The 16,276-nt window shown below is 45.9% G+C and overlaps 1 protein-coding gene across 1 annotated transcript in view; it reads left to right on the top strand.

Annotated features, from left to right (window-relative positions):
* LOC121540166 (protein furry homolog-like) overlaps positions 1 to 16,276 on the top strand; it is a 94,920-nt gene that overhangs the window by 12,105 nt on the left and 66,539 nt on the right. Inside the window, exon 2 of the mRNA XM_041848829.2 lies at positions 5,425 to 5,498. The gene's annotated coding sequence lies outside the window, so the exon portion shown is untranslated. The remainder of the gene's footprint in view (positions 1 to 5,424; positions 5,499 to 16,276) is intronic.

The raw sequence follows: 16,276 nt of genomic DNA on the forward strand, positions 1-16,276 counted from the left end.
AAAAGTTGATAGGCTACATGTAGGCCATACATGTATTTGATCCCCCTGCTGATTTTGTACGTTTGCCCACTGACAAAGAAATGATCAGTCTATAATTTTAATGGTAGAATAACAACAGAATAACAACAACAAAATCCAGAAAAACGCATTACAAAAATGTTATAAATTGATTTGCATTTTAATGAGGGAAATAAGTATTTGACCCCCTCTCAATCAGAAAGATTTCTGGCTTCCAGGTGACTTTCTATACAGGTAACAAGCTGAGATTAGGAGCACACTCTTAAAGGGAGTGCTCCTAATCTCAGCTTGTTACCTGTATAAAAGACACCTGTCCACAGAAGCAATCAATCAATCAGATTCCAAACTCTCCACCATAATAATATGCCATTTAGGAGACGCTTTTATCTTTTGGTTATTACATGATTCCATGTGTTATTTCATAGTTTTGATGTCTTCACTATTATTCTACAATGTAGAAAATAGTAAAAAAGAAAAACCCTTGAATGAGTAGCTGTGTCCAAACTTTTGTATGTGTGTGTATATATATATATATTAATTATACACTACCGTTCAAAAGTTTGGGGTCACTTAGAAATGTAAATCTATTCTTGTTCTGAGAAATGAAGGCTATTCCATGCGAGAAATTGCCAAGAAACTGAAGATCTCGTAACAAGAATAGACTGACGAGTTTCAGAAGAAAGTTATTTGTTTCTGGCCATTTTGAGCCTGTAATCAAACCCACAATTGCTGATGCTCCAGATACTCAACTAGTCTCAAGAAGGCCAGTTGTATTGCTTCTTTAATCAGCACAACAGTTTTCAAAAACCAGGACATTTGTAAGTGACCCTAAACTTTTGAACGGGTGTGTGTGTACACACACTGTGTGTGTGTGTGTGTGTGTGTGTGTGTGTGTGTACAGTTGAAATCGGAAGTTTAGACACTTAGTTTGGAGTCATTAAAACTTGTTTTTCAACCACTCCACACGTTTCTTGACGAGTTCTGTCTCCTAGAGATGAACGTGCTTTGGTGCGAAAAGTGCAAATCAATTCCAGAACAACAGCAAAAGGACCTTGTGAAGATGCTGGAGGAAACAGGTATAAAAGTATCTATATCCACAGTAAAACGAGTCCTATATCGACATAACCTGAAAGGCCGCTCAGCAAGGAAGAAGCCACTGCTCCAAAGCCACCTTTAAAAAAAGCCAGACTACGGTTTGCAACTGCACATGGGGACAAAGATCGTACTTTTTGGAGAAACAAAAATGGAACTGTTTGGCCTTAATGACCATCGTTATGTTTGGAGGAAAAAGGGGATCACTTGCAAGCCGAAGAACACCATCCCAAACGTGAAGCACGGGGGTGGCAGCATCATGCTGTGGGGGTGCTTTGCTGCAGGAGGGACTTGTGCACTTCACAAAATAGATGGCATCATGAGGAAGGAAAATGTATGTGGATATATTGAAGCAACATCTCAAGACATCAGTCAGGAAGTTAAAGCTTGGTCGCAAATGGGTCTTCCAAATGGACAATGACCCAAAGCATACTTCCAAAGTTGTGGCAAAATGGCTTAAGAACAACAAATTCAAGGTATTGGAGTGGCCAACACAAAGCCCTGACCTCAATCCTATAGACAATTTGTGGGCAGAACTGGAAAAAGCGTGTGCGAGCAAGGAGGCCGACAAACCTGACTCATTTACACCAGCTCTGTCAGGAGGAATGGGCCAAAATTTACCTAACTTATTGTGGGAGGCTTGTGGAAGCCTACCCGACACGTTTGACCCAAGTTAAACAATTTAAAAGCAATGCTACCAAATATTAATTGAGTGTATGTAAACTTCTGACCCACTGGGAATGTGATGAAAGAAAGAAAAGCTGAAATAAATAATTCTCTCTACTATTATTTCACATTTCTTAAAACGACATGGTTCCAGTAATGTCTGGCGAAAACCAAACTCTGCATTCCACAGTAAGAACATCATACCAAGCATGGTGATGGTTTGGGGATGCTTTGCTGCCTCAGGACCTGGACGACTTGCCTTAATAGAAGGAACCATGAATTCTGCTCTGTATCAGAGAATTCTACAGGAGAATGTCAGGCCATCCGTCTGTGAGCTGAAGCTGAAGCGCAGCTAGGTCATGCAGCAAGACAATGATCCAAAACACACAATCAAGTCTACATGAAAATTGCTAAAAAGCAACAAATTGTAAGTTTTGGAATGGCCTAGTCAAAGTCCAGACCTAATCCCAATTGAGATGTTGTGGCAGGACTTGAAACGAGCAGTTCATGCTTGAAAACCCACACGTCACTGAGTTAATGCAGTTCTGCATGGAAGAGTGGGCCAAAATTCCTCCACAGCGACGTGAGAGACTGATCAACAACTACAGGAAGCATTTGGTTGGAGTCATTGCAGCTGGTGGCACAACCAGTTATTGAGTAAGGGGGCAATTACTTTTTCACACGGGAATTGGGTGTTGCATAACTTTGTTTATGAAATAAATATGTAATTGTTGTGTTATTTGTTCACTTATGTTCCCTTTATCTAATATTAGGTTTGGTTGAAGATCTGATAACATTCAGTATCACAAATATGCAAAAGTAGAGAAAATTAGAAACGGGGCAAATACTTTTTCACAGCACTGTATGTATGTATGTATGTATATATATATGTGTGTGTATACAGTCGTGGTCCAAAAGTTTTTTGAGAATTACACAAATACTAATTTTCACAGTCTGCTGCCTCAGTTTTGATGATGGCAATTTGCATGTACTCCAGAATGTCATGAGTGATCAGATGAATTGCAATTAATTGCAAAGTCTCTCTTTGCCATGAAAATTAACTTCCACTGCATTTCAGCCCTACCACAAAAGGACCAGCTGCCATCATGTCAGTGATTCTCTCGTTAACACAGGTGAGAGTGTTGACGAGGACAAGGCTGGAGATCACTGTCATGCTGATTGAGTTAGAATAACAGACTGGAAGCTTTAAAAGGAGGGTGGTGCTTGAAATCATTGTTCTTCCTCTGTTAACCATGGTTACCTGCAAGGAAACATGTGCCGTCATCATTGCTTTGCACAAAAAGGGCTTCACAGGCAAGAACTTCAAGGAGAGAGGTCCAATTGTTGTTAAGAAGGCATCAGGGCACCCAAGAAAGTCCAGCAAGCGCCAGGACCGTCTCCTAAAGTTGATTCAGCTGCGGGATCGGGGCACCACCAGTGCAGAGCTTGCTCAGGAATGGCAGCAGGCAGATGTGAGTGCATCTGCACGCACAGTGAGGCGAATACTTTTGGATGATGGCCTGGTGTCAAGAAGGGCAGCAAAGAAGCCACTTCTCTCCAGGAAAAACATCAGGGACAAACTGATATTCTGCAAAAGGTACAGGGATTGGACTGCTGAGGACTGGGGTAAAGTCATTTTCTCTGATGAATCCCCTTTCCGATTGTTTGGGGCATCTGGAAAACACCTTGTCCGGAGAAGACAAGGTGAGTGCTACCATCAGTCCTGTGTCATGCCAACAGTAAAGCATCCTGAGACCATTAATGTGTGGGGTTGCTTCTCAGCCAAGGGAGTGGGCTCACTCACAATTTTGCCTAAGAACACAGCCATGAATAAAGAATGGTACCAACACATCCTCCGAGAGCAACTTATCCCAACCATCCAAGAACAGTTTGGTGACGACCAATGCCTTTTCCAGCATGATGGAGCACCTTGCCATAAGGCAAAAGTGATAACTAAGTGGCTCGAGGAACAAAACATTGACATTTTGGGTCCATGGCCAGGAAACTCCCCAGACCTTAATCCCATTGAGAACTTGTGGTCAATTCTCAAGAGGCGGATGGACAAACAAAAACCCACAAATTCTGACAAACTCCAAGCATTGATTATGCAAGAATGGGCCGCCATCAGTCAGGATGTGACCCAGAAGTTAATTGACAGCATGCCAGGGCGGATTGCAGAGGTCTTGAAAAAGAAGGGTCAACACTGCAAATGTTGACTCTTTGCATAAACTTAATGTAATTGTCAATAAAAGCCTTCGACACCTATGGAATGCTTTTAATTATACTTCAGTATACCATAGTAATACCATAGTAACATCTGACAAAAATATCTCAACACTGAAGCAGCGAACTTTGTGAAGACCAATACTTGTGTCATTCTCAACTTTTGCCCACGACTGTATATACGTGTGTGTGTGTATATGTATGTCAACCTCACATGAGAGATTCATCTTTAATTTTATCTCCACTTTTCTTACAAAAAGTAGGGCAGTTAAATGACTGATCTTAGATTTTGGGGGGCTTAATAGGTACACTTACCCTAATCCGTTACTCCCCAACCCTGTCTAGGAGGTAAAAAGGGCCTCATGGTCTTGTTCTCTGTCTGTGGTCTGGTAACACACCTTTCCGGTGTTGCGGTCTGAGCTGTAACAGGAAGTTAGATCTATTATTCACAGGTCTGTCACTGTGTGAAGCATTTTGTTTGTGCGTGTTGGAGAAAGATGCCTCATTCCACCGTGAGTGTGTGTGAATAGGAGTGTTTGTATTGCTGCCTTGTTAAATACTGATGTGCTGTGGAGTTAGAACACCCCTGGCTGTTTCCATTGAACGTCTGTGCTGACCTGTTCTCGCACTCTGTCCTCTGAGTGCTGCCCAGAGGAGAGCTTGTTTCTCACTCTTTCTGTGTGACTGGCTGGTCTATGTTTTGGTCTGTGACTTATTCGCCTGTTCTTCCCCTCTTTGTTAGATCATGAGATATCTTACACTGGGCAGGCTACTGTGGCTAGCCCCTTAGCCTTTTCTGCCATCCTCCCTATCTATTGATTAGTGATCCATCTTTGTCACTGTTACCTGCTCTTATTTCAGCTCCTTTTGCGTTCGTGAAACAGGTTGTGTGATGGCCTTGTGATTTATGGTATTTGTACTTTTCACTTTGCACAGTGTAACTTACTTTGTGCCCTGAGGTGCACAGATGGCAACGTGACTACAGTAGCAATACCCTATATGACGTGGGGTAGTTATTTTAATGTAGGCTCACTCACTCCAGCATTTATGGCTGCTGGATGGAAACTGTGTTAGTACTGTGTTGTAGTGGCTCTGATCACTTTAATGTAACTGCCTCTTGGATGGAGTGGGTACTGGATAATCTTCAGATTGCTGCTCTGCTCAATACTCATGAGGTGGTTCTAATCCTGGCTCCGACATTGACTTACCCAGCATAGCGTAGTGCGGACTGACACTGGCAGTGTCCTGACCTGTGGCGCTGGACTGTTACTGGGAGCCTCAATGCCCTACTGTCCCAGAAAGGTTACCCCAAACCCACAGTGGAATGGGGACTATGGTAGGGACTAGGGTGTTATAGGAGGTTGTTACAGGATGCATCTCTGTGATTGACTGGTGTGGTAACTAATGGAATTATTTGTGTTTCAGATTCTTGTGCACTGACATCGTGGGACCTCTCCTTCCTGACTGCCCCAAGACAGCCACTGCTCTATGGCCTTAAGGTACGTAACGTCACACAGGATTAACAGGAGCTGTTTGCACTGTGATTTTCGTACATGGGTGTTACAGGAGCTCAGAGCTAAGCAGTGTGGGAATTGGGAAATAATATTATGGCTGAAATATTAGATCATTTTTTAATTCTCTGGGCTCTTAACACTGTATATTGGGTAGTGGCAAAAAGGTTTTAGGCTCTTTGTTTGGCAGCCAGGCACTTGTCAACCTCACTGGCGGTGGTTTTGACTCCAGACTGTGAACTAGGTGTTGTGTGAAATGAGAATTGTCACCTCACTTGGACATTGATACTCTACCACATTAGACAGAACACACAAAGAAAGGAAGAGTTCTGTTCTTTGTTTGTGTATCATCTTCCTTTGTGTCATATGTGTCTCCTGCTTGATAGATCAGTGAAACTTGTTGAAAGGGTCCTTTCGGGCTGCACTGCCGGACCTGTCTGATAGCATGGAAACACGGCAAGGTATGCAAGGGCATGTCTCTGCAGGACAGAGAGGAACCCGTTGGTTCCTGCAACATATCAATAGAATAAGTTTGACCTTTAGATTGCTCTCTTTTATTGGTTCTTGAGCAAGCAGCAATGTAATGTAATGTAGCAGCGCTGGAATGGAGGTGTTTGGTTCTGTTCAAGTTAATCTACAAGTTTTATAGGGCTGTGCAACAATCAGGCCTCTAGCTGGTAATTGAAGCCCTCTTGTTAGTTCTGAGTGGTGATTGGCAAGACCGAACCGTGTGTGATTGTGACCCGGGGGCTGGTTAAGTGACATTCTCACGTTCCCCAGCAATGATTACTATGTTGCCTGTGGGTGGACCTTACAACTTTATCTCGGGAGAGGCAGAGTTGTGCGTCAATAAGGCGACTGCTTGGGTTCAATGACCCGTTCTGTGTTCAGATGTATGAAAGATCTGGATATTTGGAGGCAATGATGGATGAAATGAAGCTCCATAGTCCTTTTCAGACCTGTGAAAAACTGAAGGGGGTATGTGTTAGCCAGGTAAAGGGGCAAGGCCAGAGGCATTGGAGAAATGTTGCAGTAGCGGGAGGTGATTCACTGCTGAGACAGGCATAGAAGGTGTGTCATGTCAGACGATGTTTGCTGACTGTGCAAAGCTCCTTTTATAAACTCCTGTAGTGTTTGTCCAGACCACGGGAGGGCGTACAGCCACTGTCCTTACCCAACCTACTCCAGCTGTTGTTTGGGATCAGGTCAGGTGGACTAGCTGGCTGGGTTTCTATCACGTGGAGGGAGCACAGCTCCACTCTCACATAACAGGAGGGTCATCATCAGGACTCCACTTAGTGAATGACCTTGTGTCCATCTGCGAATGTAGCCAAGTGTTTGGGCACTGTACGATCTGAGCGGGCCCGGCCCCGGCAGTTTTCCTGTTTTCTCAGGCGTGAGAGCAGAACAAGGCCTGAGCAACTTCGGGGCGGGATCCAGAGCGGCGTAGGAACCGCTGCACATTGTTCCCTGAGCTTCCTCTCTCACATTCCCGGGCTGATTGGGATCTGGGCCTCCTGCGCTGGGCTATTGTACTTACCCGGCAGCACCACTGACCTGGCCCCTCCACACCGAAGACACCTCCACTGGCCATTGTACTGCCCTGGTCCAGTGATGACTATCTCACTGATCACTCGGCTTTCTCACGCTCTCTGGGCCTACCTGGCTGTTTCAGTGGCCTCTGCTTCTTTCTCTCTCTCCTCCAGTCCTCTACTCAGCTCAGTCGGTCTCTCTTTCTCTCAATCTTTCATCCACTATTCATCTCTTTAAAAAAAAAATCTATTTTCTGTCAGATTAATTTCGTTTTACGTACACTGTGGATACAAAATTAGGAACACTGCTCTTTCTAGGACAGACTGACTAGGTGAAAGCTATCATCCCTTATCGATGTCACTTGTTAAATCCACTTCAATCTGTCTACATTTACATTTTACATTTTAGTCATTTAGCAGACGCTCTTATCCAGAGCGACTTACAGTTAGTGAGTGCATACATTTTCATACTGGCCCCCCGTGGGAAACGAACCCACAACCCTGGCGTTGCAAGCGCCATGCTCTACCAACTGAGCTACACGGGGCTTTGTGTAGATAGTTTTTTAGTCTTGAGGCAATTGAGACATGGATTGTGTGTGTCCATTTGAGGGTGAATGGGCATGACAAAAGATTTGTGCCTTTGAATGGGGTATGTTAGTAGGTACCAGGCGCACCGGTTTGAGTGTGTCAAGAACTGCAACGCTGCTGGATTTTTCACGCTCAACATTTTCACTTGTGTATCAAGAATGGTTCACCACCCAAAGGACATCCAGCCAACTTGACACAACTGTGAGAAGCATTGTAGTCAGGGGCCAGCATCCCTGTGAAATGCCCCGATGAATTTAGGCTGTTTTGAGGGCAAAAGGGGTGCAGTTGTTCCTAATGTTTTGTACATTCGGTGTATATCTGCCTTAGAGACATATTTACATTTTACTCATTTAGCAGACGCTCTTATCCAGAGCGACTTACAGTTAGTGAGTGCATACATTATTTTTAATTTTTTTCATACTGGCCCCCCATGGGAATCGAACCCACAACCCTGGCGTTGCAAACACCATGCTCTACCAACTGAGCTACATCCCTGCCAGCCATTCCCTCCCCTACCCTGAGCCAATTGTGCGCCGCCCCATGCATATCATCTAGATTAGAACAATGATGTACTAAAACAATATTATCCCAATAATTGTCTCCCCAAGTCTCTGGCGGGGCCTCAGATGTAGGTTAAATCTGTGAATGTTTTTGGTGAGGATTGGGAGTTAAATTATTCTGAACTAATCACTTGGTTAGACTTAAATCAGTACTACTGTACATAACCCCTAGTCATACCAATGCAACATAGATATTGTGAGTCCAGGTCTGAAGAACTTGCAGCATCATCTTTGTGATTTCATAATGTTTCTACTCCCTGAGCAGGGCCTCCTCTTCTTAAAGGGAATAGACCGAGCTTTGAGAGTGAGCTCAGCACAAAGGCTCCTTCATCAGCTCGTCTGCTCAAAGCTCTGTTTGTGCTGGCAGTGCAGTCTGCTGACTGGCCTCTAGAGGGCAGGGCTGCTGCAATGCTAGCTGCCTTAGACATCACAGCACACACAGTACACACCACTCCTGTCCTTTATTTGGCTTGGATCCATGCCACACTGCAACTTTATTCTTACACAGCAGAAACAGTTATGTGGTAAGTACTGAATGTAACTGAAAAGTAAAATGTGAAGAATAAGATGGATGGTACAAAGTGTTTTGGCTGGCTGAAGTTTCTGAATCTTTTTTAAACTTTCTGTTGTTGGTGTTGGGTGTGTGATTTGACAGAAAGCAGTTTTAGCACTCACACTGGGGGGAGTACCCTGGGGTGGTACTAAAACGTTACACAACCTCACCAACTTGTTCACACGCTGCACCAAAGGAAGTGAGCACTTCCTCTTTACTTTCTACTGTGCCAGAACTCTAACCCAAGGCTCTGTCCTCCCAGAGCCTACTGCACACTAATACAGCTGGCCTTAGTAAACTTGCATCAGTAGGCCCTGTACCTGTCTATTGCGCAGCTCTCAAAACAGAATTCAGATTATATGCTACAAAGAGCAATCTTTGTTCTATTTAGGTTGTTTTACACAAGATCGGATGAGCTTCATCCATCACTGCTGTTCTCAGATCAGGTTGGTAGAGGGCGCTTAGAGGGAGGGGTTCATTTCCGTAATTGCGGTTTGAACTGTTGGCTAAACTGAAGCACTCACAATATGGATGGGGATGACAAGTCAGCAGGAAATTGGCTTTCTTTATAATGGCTCTCTAAATGGGCTACATAATCTTTGTGGCAATTCATATTGAGTGCAAATGTTTTATGTTTGGATATGCATGCGATGCATGTATATTTAGTAGCCTATAGAGCAGGGGTACTCAAGTACTATTTGAGAAGGTCCAGTCACACACATTTCCTAGGTGGCGAAGGTACGAATGGATATTTTCTAGGGCTGGGAATTGCCAGGGACTTCACGATACTTAGGTGCCGATACGATATGTATTGCGATTCTCACGATTCTATATGTATTGTGATTCTCACGATTCTATATGTATTGCGATTCTCACGATTCTATATGTATTGTGATTCGATATTGCGATTTGCTCACTACTGTATGTCTGCTACAGTGAGACAAGAAAGAGCATGAGAAAATGGGTTTTGATCAGTCATGGAAAGAAGTGCTGAACATGTTGACTCACTATTTAAAAAGATGGAGAACAAGCTGTAAGAGGTCAAATACTGGAGTTTTGTCGCAGGTACAGCCGACAAGTGCTAGCTAACGCTACCTAGCTAAAACAAAGTTGGATTAAGTATCGATATAATATTGTCCAAAATAATATTGTGATATGTAACTGTATCGATTCCCCCCCATCACTAATAGTAATTTATTGGTGTAGTAACAAACACCCACCTCGCAACCCATGTGACCCCAAACTGGACACACCCCTCTTTTTGGTGGATGAAAATGTTCCAGCTTGAATGGTAATTTCCTGCAATTCTGCACATTTTGCCGTGTCTTATGTGTGCTCATATGATACCAGGGGTCGAACGGAGTTCTCTAAATGTTTTTTTAATTATTATTAATTTTTTGGTTGGGACCCGCCTTCCATATTGACCCCGTTCTGGGTCCGGATCCGGCTCACGGTCTGCCTGTTGATTATGGGGGCTATCGAGCATATTGATTGTTTCCTTTGGCTGTGTGTGTGTTCTCAGCTTGAGAGTGGAGGTTCTGTTTTTAGAGGAGCAGAGGAGTTTGTTCATGCAGGTATGCGCTGAGTGGCCAAGCAAGTGATATCACCCTGTCACAAACCACATCCCTTCATTCACTCTAGAGCTCTCTCGTGTTCTCTCTCTCGTGTTCTCTCTCTCTCGTGTTCTCTCTCTCTCTCTCGTGTGTTCTCTCTCTCAATATTAACATAAAATAATCATCATCAATATTGTCAACGGGACAACAGTAACAACAATAACCAAGGGTCAAAATAACCATTGAACAATAACAATATGGAGGACGTGCAGGTTGGTTGGTCTGTCAGACACTGTCCCTCATCTTATGGCAGGCAGCAATGTAGTGCGCTGCCAACCCACAGCGCTCTGCGTCCTCCCCCAACAGGACGGGTAGCCTATTCTCATCAGAGAGGTCTTTTAAAACCTTAAACTGTTTCAAATTTGGGGAAATTACTCTCTAATTGTTTTATATTTTTGACATTTGTCAGGAAATGCAGCTCTGTCTCAGGTTCTGCTGTGGTGCAGTGGTTGCACAGCCTTTCCTCTACAGGGAGCCAGGTTTTCCTGTGTCTACCCTTCTCAATGGCAAGGCTGTGCTCACTGAGACAGTACTTTGTCAAGGTTTTTCGACGGTTTTGATCATTGACCATGGTCAAATAGTTTGTCACGGTGTACTGTCGATTTAGGGCCAGAGAGCACTGCATTTTACTTTGTGTTTGTGCTTGTGTTTCCCAATAAGCAATGTCGTTTTGTTTTGACTGTGTTGTAATTTGGTTTATTCTGATTGATTGGATGTTCTGGTCCTGAGGCTTCAGTGTGTTAGTAGAACAGGTTTGTGAACTGCTTTCTCAGTTCATTCACTGCATCATTAAGGTGTCCCGTTGAGCTTATTTTTAATCTCTCTCTCTCTCTCTCTCGTGTTCTCTCTCTCTCGTGTTCTCTCTCTCTCGTGTTCTCTCTCTCTTGTGTTCTCTCTCTCTCGTTCTCTCTCTCTCTCTCTCTCTCGTGTTCTCTCTCTCTCTCTCGTTCTCTCTCTCTCGTTCTCTCTCTCTCGTTCTCTCTCTCTCTCGTTCTCTCTCTCTCTCTCTCGTGTTCTCTCTCTCTCTCTCGTGTTCTCTCTCTCTCTCTCTCTCTCGTGCTCTCTCGCTCTCTCGTGCTCTCTCGCTCGCTCTCTCGTGCTCTCTCGCTCGCTCTCTCGTGCTCTCGTGCTCTCTCGCTCGCTCTCTCGTGCTCTCTCGCTCGTTCTCTCGTGTTCTCTCTCTCGTGTTCTCAATTCAATTTAAGGGCTTTATTGGCATGGGAAACGTGTGTTAACATTGCCTAAGCAAGTGAAGTAGATAGTAAACAAAAGTGAAATAAACAATAAATATTAACAGTAAACATTACACTCAGAAGTTTCAAAAGAATAAAGAATAAAGAATAATCTCTCTCTCGTGTTCTCTCTCTCTCTCGTGTTCTCTCTCTCTCTCTCTCTCGTGTTCTCTCTCTCTCTCTCTCTCTCTCTCGTGTTCTCTCTCTCTCTCTCGTGTTCTCTCTCTCTCTCTCTCGTGTTCTCTCTCTCTCTCGTGTTCTCTCTCTCTCTCGTGTTCTCTCTCTCTCTCTCTCTCTCGTGTTCTCTCTCTCTCTCGTGTTCTCTCTCTCTCTCGTTCTCTCTCTCTCGTGTTCTCTCTCTCTCTCTCTCGTGTTCTCGCTCTCTCTCTCGTGTTCTCGCTCTCTCTCTCTCGTGCTCTCGCTCTCTCTCTCTCTCGTGCTCTCGCTCTCTCTCTCTCGTGCTCTCGCTCTCTCTCTCGTGCTCTCTCTCTCTCTCTCGTGCTCTCTCTCTCTCTCTCTCTCTCGTGTTCTCTCTCTCTCTCTCGTGTTCTCTCTCTCTCTCTCGTGTTCTCTCTCTCGTGTTCTCTCTCGTGTTCTCTCTCTCTCGTGTTCTCTCTCTCTCTCTCTCTCTCTCGTGTTCTCTCTCTCTCTCTCTCGTGTTCTCTCTCTCTCTCTCGTGTTCTCTCTCTCTCTCTCTCGTGTTCTCTCTCTCTCTCGTGTTCTCTCTCTCTCTCTCTCTCTCTCGTGTTCTCTCTCTCTCTCTCTCGTTCTCTCTCTCTCTCGTGTTCTCTCTCTCTCTCTCTCGTGCTCTCGCTCTCTCTCTCTCGTGCTCTCGCTCTCTCTCTCTCGTGCTCTCGCTCTCTCTCTCTCGTGCTCTCGCTCTCTCTCTCGTGCTCTCGCTCTCTCTCTCGTGCTCTCGCTCTCTCTCTCGTGCTCTCTCTCTCTCTCGTGTTCTCTCTCTCGTGTTCTCTCTCGTGTTCTCTCTCTCTCTCGTGTTCTCTCTCTCTCTCGTGTTCTCTCTCTCTCTCTCTCTCGTGTTCTCTCTCTCTCTCTCGTGTTCTCTCTCTCTCTCTCGTGTTCTCTCTCTCTCTCTCTCTCTCTCGTGTTCTCTCTCTCTCTCTCTCTCTCTCTCTCGTGTTCTCTCTCTCTCTCTCTCTCGTGTTCTCTCTCTCTCTCTCCGTGTTCTCTCTCTCTCTCTCTCGTGTTCTCTCTCTCGTGTTCTCTCTCTCTCTCTCTCGTGTTCTCTCTCTCTCTCTCGTGTTCTCTCTCTCTCTCTCGTGCTCTCTCTCTCTCTCTCGTGCTCTCTCTCTCTCTCTCGTGTCTCTCTCTCTCTCGTGCTCTCTCTCTCTCTCTCGTGCTCTCGCTCTCTCTCTCGTGCTCTCGCTCTCTCTCTCGTGCTCTCGCTCTCTCTCTCGTGCTCTCGCTCTCTCTCTCGTGCTCTCGCTCTCTCTCTCTCTCTCGTGTTCTCTCTCTCTCTCTCTCTCGTGTTCTCTCTCTCGTGTTCTCTCTCTCTCGTGTTCTCTCTCTCTCTCGTGTTCTCTCTCTCTCTCTCTCTCTCGTGTTCTCTCTCTCTCTCTCGTGTTCTCTCTCTCTCTCTCGTGTTCTCTCTCTCTCTCTCTCTCGTTCTCTCTCTCTCTCTCGTGTTCTCTCGCTCTCTCGCTCTCGCTCTCTCGCTCGTGCTCTCGCTCTCTCTCGTGTTCTCGCTCTCTCTCGTGCTCTCGCTCTCTCTCTCGTGCTCTCTCTCTCTCTCTCTCTCGTGTTCTCTCTCTCTCTCGTGTTCTCTCTCTCGTGTTCTCTCTCTCTCTCGTGTTCTCTCTCTCTCTCTCTCTCGTGTTCTCTCGTGTTCTCTCTCTCTCTCGTGTTCTCTCTCTCTCTCTCGTGTTCTCTCTCTCTCTCTCTCTCTCGTGTTCTCTCTCTCTCTCTCTCTCTCGTGTTCTCTCTCTCTCGTGTTCTCTCTCTCTCGTGTTCTCTCTCTCTCGTGTTCTCTCTCTCTCGTGTTCTCTCTCTCTCGTGTCTCTCTCTCTCTCGTGTTCTCTCTCTCGTTCTCTCTCTCTCTCTCTCGTGTTCTCTCTCTCTCTCTCGTGTTCTCTCTCTCGTGTTCTCGCTCTCGCTCTCTCGCTCGTGCTCTCTCTCTCGTGTTCTCGCTCTCTCTCGTGTTCTCGCTCTCTCTCGTGTTCTCGCTCTCTCTCGTGTTCTCTCTCTCTCTCTCGTGTTCTCTCTCTCTCTCTCTCTCGTGTTCTCTCTCTCTCGTGTTCTCTCTCTCTCTCGTGTTCTCTCTCTCGTGTTCTCTCTCTCTCGTGTTCTCTCTCTCTCGTGTTCTCTCTCTCTCGTGTTCTCTCTCTCTCTCGTGTTCTCTCTCTCGTTCTCTCTCTCTCTCTCTCGTGTTCTCTCTCTCTCTCGTGTTCTCTCTCTCTCTCGTGTTCTCTCTCTCGTGTTCTCGCTCTCGCTCTCTCGCTCGTGCTCTCTCTCTCGTGTTCTCGCTCTCTCTCGTGTTCTCGCTCTCTCTCGTGTTCTCGCTCTCTCTCGTGTTCTCGCTCTCTCTCTCTCGTGCTCTCGCTCTCTCTCTCTCGTGCTCTCTCTCTCTCTCGTGCTCTCTCTCTCTCGTGCTCTCTCTCTCTCTCTCGTGCTCTCGCTCTCTCTCTCGTGCTCTCGCTCTCTCTCTCGTGTCTCTCGCTCTCTCTCTCTCTCGTGTTCTCTCTCTCTCGTGTTCTCTCTCTCTCTCTCTCTCGTGTTCTCTCTCTCGTGTTCTCTCTCTCTCGTGTTCTCTCTCTCTCTCGTGTCTCTCTCTCTCTCTCTCTCTCTCTCTCTCTCTCGTGTTCTCTCTCTCTCTCTCTCGTGTTCTCTCTCTCTCTCTCTCGTTCTCTCTCTCTCTCTCGTGTTCTCTCGCTCTCGCTCTCTCGCTCTCGCTCTCTCGCTCGTGCTCTCGCTCTCTCTCGTGTTCTCGCTCTCTCTCGTGCTCTCGCTCTCTCTCTCGTGCTCTCTCTCTCTCTCTCGTGTTCTCTCTCTCTCTCGTGTTCTCTCTCTCGTGTTCTCTCTCTCTCTCGTGTTCTCTCTCTCTCTCTCGTGTTCTCTCGTGTCTCTCTCTCTCGTGTTCTCTCTCTCTCTCGTGTTCTCTCTCTCTCTCTCTCGTGTTTCTCTCTCTCTCTCTCTCTCTCTCGTGTTCTCTCTCTCTCGTGTTCTCTCTCTCTCGTGTTCTCTCTCTCGTGTTCTCTCTCTCTCGTGTTCTCTCTCTCTCGTGTTCTCTCTCTCTCTCGTGTTCTCTCTCTCGTTCTCTCTCTCTCTCTCTCTCGTGTTCTCTCTCTCTCTCTTCGTGTTCTCTCTCTCGTGTTCCCGCTCTCGCTCTCAGCTCGTGCTCTCTCTCGTGTTCTCGCTCTCTCTCGTGTTCTCGCTCTCTCGTGTTCTCGCTCTCTCTCGTGTTCTCTCTCTCTCTCTCTCGTGTTCTCTCTCTCTCTCTCTCTCGTGTTCTCTCTCTCTCGTGTTCTCTCTCTCTCGTGTTCTCTCTCTCGTGTTCTCTCTCTCTCGTGTTCTCTCTCTCTCTCGTGTTCTCTCTCTCTCTCTCGTGTTCTCTCTCTCTCTCGTGTTCTCTCTCTCTCTCTCGTGTTCTCTCTCTCTCTCTCGTGTTCTCTCTCTCTCTCGTGTTCTCTCTCTCGTGTTCTCGCTCTCGCTCTCTCGCTCGTGCTCTCTCTCTCGTGTTCTCGCTCTCTCTCGTGTTCTCGCTCTCTCTCGTGTTCTCGCTCTCTCTCGTGTTCTCGCTCTCTCTCTCTCGTGTTCTCGCTCTCTCTCTCTCGTGCTCTCGCTCTCTCTCTCTCGTGCTCTCTCTCTCTCTCGTGCTCTCTCTCTCTCGTGCTCTCTCTCTGAACATCAACTGTTCAGATGAGACTGCGTGAATCAGGCCTTTATGGTCGAATTGCTGCAAAGAAACCACTACTAAAGGACACCAATAAGAAGAAGAGACCTGCTTGGACCAAGAAACGAGCAATGGACATTAGACCGGTGGAAATTTGTCCTTTGGTCTGTAGTCCATATTGGAGATTTTTGGTTCCAACCGCCGTGTCTTTGTGAGACACAGTGTGGGTGAATGGATGATCTCTGCATGTGTAGTTCCCACCGTAAATCATGGAGGAGGTGGTGTTATGGTGTGGGGGTGCTTTGCTGGTCACACGGTCTGTGATGATTTATTTAGAATTCAAGGCACACTTAACCAGTATGGCTACCACAGCATTCTGCAGTGATACGCCATCCCATCTGGTTAGGGATTAGTGGGACTATCATTTGTTTTGTAACAGGACAATGACCCAACACACTTCCAGGCAGTGTAAGGGATATTTTACCAAGGAGAGTGATGGAGTGCTGCATCAGATGACCTGGCCTCCACAATCCCCCGACTACAACCAAATTGAGATGGTTTGGGATGAGTCAGACCGCAGAGTGAAGGAAAAGCAGCCAACAAGTGCTCAGCATATGTGGGAACTCCTTCAAGACTGTTGGAAAAGCATTCCAGGTGAAGCTGTTTGAGAGAATGCCAAGAATTTGTAAAGCTGTCATCAAGGCAAAGGGTGGCTACATTGAACAATTTGATTTGTTTAACACTTTTTTTGGTTACTACATGATTCCATGTGTTATTTCATAGTTTTGATGTCTTCACTATTTTTCTACAATGTAGAAAATAGTAAAGAAAAACCCTTGAA

Source organism: Coregonus clupeaformis, chromosome 26 (genome assembly GCF_020615455.1).
Source record: "Coregonus clupeaformis isolate EN_2021a chromosome 26, ASM2061545v1, whole genome shotgun sequence".
Classification (NCBI taxonomy): Eukaryota; Metazoa; Chordata; class Actinopteri; order Salmoniformes; family Salmonidae; genus Coregonus; species Coregonus clupeaformis.